The sequence below is a fragment of the Henckelia pumila genome, chromosome 3 (genome assembly GCF_033568475.1).
Source record: "Henckelia pumila isolate YLH828 chromosome 3, ASM3356847v2, whole genome shotgun sequence".
Taxonomy (NCBI): Eukaryota; Viridiplantae; Streptophyta; class Magnoliopsida; order Lamiales; family Gesneriaceae; genus Henckelia; species Henckelia pumila.
This window is the reverse complement of record NC_133122.1, coordinates 79371971-79377087: the sequence shown is the minus strand read 5'-3', so window position 1 is coordinate 79377087 and position 5117 is coordinate 79371971.

Genomic DNA, 5117 nt, shown 5'->3' with positions numbered 1-5117 from the left:
GTTTCCAAACACTACCCACTTTTGATTTTTCTTAACTTTTTTATAATCTATAAATTAATCACTTTTACAAAATCATAATCTATTGCAAACACTCCCTAAAATGCAACCTTAGTTTTGTGGAAATGTCTTAGTACACGATCTGAATTTGAAGTGATGGGAATGTAATTTTTCATTTTCTTGACTAAATTATTGAAAAATTAAAATTGTACTGTAAAATGACACAATAAGCAAGCGACAAAGATGGAGGAAAAGCTGGGGCCATCATGTTTTCTAAAATTAGATTTGAAGATCTATTTAATTTTGACATTGAAACCTATGTTTTTGGTCATAAAATGCAAAATCAAACTTTCTTCTTTTTTTTTTATATATATATATATATATATTAACTTCTCTCTTTTGAATGCCAAAAATATTAAGATTTTGATCAGAGCCGGAACTTCAGCTTATGACAATGGTCTGAGCTAGCATGGTGTCAAGTTTATTATTCTCATTCTGAAATCGATGGATTTAGTTCTAATGGATGACGCAATTAGATCCAATTCGTTTTGGATAAAGTTCAATTCATTTTTCTAATGGTCACGTTGGCATCGAGTTAAACTGATTTTTTTTTTAAAAAAAACAAAGAAGCATTTATATAATTTTTTTAATAAAAATAAAAGAATCGGCTTTGACACTTTATCAAAATATCGATATCTTACTACTATTTAATAAAAAAATCTACTTTTTGCTCACCAATTTCCAATAAATTTGGTGAACTGTTAAATAATTTTGCAAAAATATACTTTCAAACTCTCAATTTCTCTTAACTTCGACTCAAACTTATCTTCAACAATATCTCCTCGTTTATCAATTATTGTTCATCACATTTATCTATTTTTAGAACTTTTAAATTACTATATACTATTTTATTATAATCTAAGTTTTTAAGATTTAATTCATCTTTTCAGTACTGCTCAAAAATATATTTACGTATGTATAAGTAATTTTTTTTGAACACTTACATGGTGCAAAGGATGCTAGCTAATAAATGACGATAATCGTGTAATTTTTTTAAAAAAGTTCGTAAAAACATACTTCAATTTCTCTTATAAATTGGTTATAAACAATAAAATTAATAAAATCAATCATAGCTCCAGAAACAAAATATGGAAAGTCGTCCTCAAGTAAGAAAAATGAAACATTGATGGTCAAATCAAGGCACCTTTCAACACATTATTACACCAGTACATGCATTTGTTGAAAGTGTGAGCAATAAATAATTTAACCTACTTACCAAATAGCATTGAATTGGAAATTATGGGACGTACGTAAGGCGATCTGACATTTGTATCGCTTGTGTTCTTTCACCTTTGTAAATTGTCCTCTCATGTTTAGATTTAACCTGGTTCATGATACATTGAACTTTTCATTTTTCGTTTGGAACGATAGCTTAAACTTTATGAGGTTTTTAATCATATCTCCTCTGGATACCTCGTTGTTTATAATATGTAGAAGTATCAAAATAGATTAGGTCTGTCGGATGTCGACAAAATAAAGAAAAAAAAATTAATTAAAAACAAGTGGATGTCAAATGATAGCATGTGGCAGAGGAAAAATTGTGGCAGGCCATGTGTACATACAACAAATAAAAGAAATTCAAATGAGAATTTTCCTTCTCACAAACATATCGAGGAATTGCCCTATAAATAGGTGCATTCATTCGGCATTTCAAATCATCCCAGAGCTCGAGCAATTTTTCTGTTCTCGAGTGTGTTTTCTTCTCTCCAATACATTTCTATATATATTTGTGATATAGGTTTTCTCCTGTATTAAGAGAGTGTGTGTCTTTCTGGAAACACAAAGAGAGGTTGTAATTCTCCAAATATTATAGTGGAATTTTTTGGTCTTGCCCGTGGTTTTTACACTAATAATTTTTAGGGGTTTTCCACGTAAATCTTGGTGTCTATTTTATTCTTCAATTTTCATAGTTTCTATCTTGTGATGCCGCACCTGGGACCAACAATTGGTATCAGAGCCTTGACATAAAATTTTTTAAAATTCTGAGCATGCTCTGTGGTTGCAGCTGTGACTGATCTTCCACATTAAAAAAGATTTTTTGAAAATTTATAAGGCAGAATTCTTGTAATCAAGATGACGGCAAAATACGAGATAGAAAAGTTCAATGAAAGCAATTTTTTGCTGTGAAAATTGAAGGTGCAAGCAATTCTAACAAAGGAGCGTTGCTTGGATGCTATTGGAGATAGACCGGCGGATATCACAGATGATCAAAAGTGGAATGAGATGAATCACAATGTTGTTGCCAATTTGCACTTGGCTATAGCAGATGAAGTTTTGTCAAGTATCTCTGAAATAAAAAGCGCAAAAGTTATTTGAGATACTTTGGCAAAACTGTACGAGTTCAAGTCACTACACGACAAAATTTTCCTAAAGAAAAAGCTTTATACTCTTCGGATGGCGGAATCCTCATCGATGACCGACCATATCAACACACTGAATACTCTATTTTTTCGGCTTACCTCTATGGGTCATAAAATAGAGGAAAAGAAATGTACGGAGCTTCTACTTTAGAGTCTACCAAATTGATATGATCAGCTCATCATCAACATTACCAAAAATGTTCTTTCGGATAATTTAAATTTTGGCGACGTTTTAACTGCGGTTCTTGGAGAAGAGAGTCGTTGAAGGAACAAGAAAGTGGGAGATTGGCGGAGCGTGACTCCAGTGGGAGCCACAGATATAGTAGATCCAAGTCAAGAAGTAAGAATAAGAATATTTACTGCTTTAAATGTGGCGGTAAAGGGCACTTCAAAAAAGAGTGTACGAAAAGCATCGAAAAGGGATCTCAAGGAAATGTGACCAGTACTTCAGGCAGTGGTGAAATATTAGCGAAGCAGCAACAGTTGCGGAAGGCAGACACAGAGTGTGTGATGCATGGATTATGGATTCAGGAGCGACGTGGCATATGACGTCAAGGAGAGAATAGTTCGATCAGTATGAACCAGTCTCGGGAGGATCTGTATTCATGAGAAATGATCATGCCTTGGAAATCGCTGGGGTCGGTAACATCAAAATCAAAATGTTTGATGACACTATTCGCACTATACAGGAGGTACGACATGTGAAGGGCCTGACAAAGAATCTTTTGTCTTTGGGGCAATTGGATGATATTGGGTGCAAAACTCATATCGAAAAAGGGATCATGAAAATTGTGAAAGGAGCGCTTGTGGTTATGAAGGCTGAAAAGGTTGCTGCAAATCTGTATGTACTGATGGGAGAAACACACAAAGAGGCTGAACTAGTTGTTGCATCAATTGGTTTGGGAGAAGAATCAACAGTGTTGTTGAAAGAGTAGGTGCCCGGTGAGCCAACTTGTGGCTAAGGGCTTTGATGACTCTTTGTATAAACAATCTTTTGTTTAATATAATTTACACTTTTATTAATGGCAATGACTTTATCTTTCTTCATATTGTTATATTGTGATATACTATTGTTGTTTTGATAAAGACCTTGAATATACTATAGTGTATGTAAGATGTGGTAGAACATGGAGATGTCTATCATGAAACACATCTTATAGTCACTGTATATTCTAAACTGTTCCTAGTCGATTGAGCCGTCCGATAATAAGGATAAGGATCGCTCGAGTTTGAGACTAGCATTTGCGATGCAGAGTACCACGTTTCATTGGTAAGGAACATAGAGATGTTCGAAGCATGCAAATGGATATTCATACGATGAATGATCGAACTACCCTATCCGGACTTTCCAAGTGGTTATCACTTATCGAGTGGATAAAGTCCGCGGTTTTGGTTGTACACCATTAGTCCTTATTACTTGAAACATCATTGAGACTCTATATGCTAGTACTGTGCTTTGACTCGTTTACCGACTCTATTGGGGTCATCAGGTGTCGGGATTGGGTACAGTTACAACACATATAGGAGTTGATGCTTTGTTGTCAAGGATTCACCACATACTTGCGAGTGTGGATATCCTATGCGATCTGAGGAGATATTAGTGTGACGAATCTCTGGCCAGAGTACATGATGTGTTTTAAGAAATGGTTTCTTAGTAGCACATGCGATGTCACTATTTGATCTTCAAGATGTATTGCATAGTTATCGAATCTCGAACGACTCTCGATTTACCAATGGTTGTTGATTCGATCGGGATATATGGATGAAGGGACCGTACTGTACGCTAACCAAAATATATTGGTTCTTGCAGGCACTATCAGTGATACCTAGGGAATCATGGGGCGATGTTGCTAGGCGCTCTTACCATGATTCGATGGGCAAGTCGGAAATTGTTGTTCCGAGTCACAAGGAGTTGTGAGCCCACGACTAGCTGTATCCCTGAACCATTGAGGGTCACACAGAGTAATGGATTTTTAATCCCCGTTGAGATAGTTAAATTTAAAGAGTTAAATTTAATGAACAAAGAAGTTGGACTTCTTATTTAAGAGTAGAGGAGTAAGACTTCCTAAAATGACATAGGGATGGGCATTTTTGGAAATCACTGAATTCGGATTCAGAAAAATTTATCTTGACTTTAAAAGGTGCAGAAATGGTTTCTGTGCACATTGGTAAAATCGGTTTATCAATCAGAGTCACGATGAATTTTATATTAATTTTTGAACATGCGGGCTTTGCTTGTCGGGCTTGAACTTATGACTAATGGGCCCTAAGCTGTTAGCGGCCTACATTATAAATAAGTTATTGCAGTACAGAAATTACATACAACAGGTCACAATTTTCAAAAACCTAGTTATTTTTCTCTGAAGTGGCCGCCCCCCTCCCCTCTGCTCGGGAAAAATCCAGCCTGTGAATTTTGAATTACGGTCTGGTTTAACGGATCAAATTCGTTAATTCTCTTCGTAGAAACTTCTGATAGATTTTCTAGTGCAATCTATCAGAGGGATTAAATATCCGTTCCTGGACCTGATTGAAGAACAGTTCGTCCATCAGTTCCAGGGATATACAACAAGAGCAGAGCAATCTGTTGGTGTCCATAATCTCGCTTCGAGATTGGAGGTAAAAATTTATAATTGTTATTTAATTTTTACACACACAATTTAATCGTAAAAGTTTTGATACCCAATATGGAATCGTTCCATA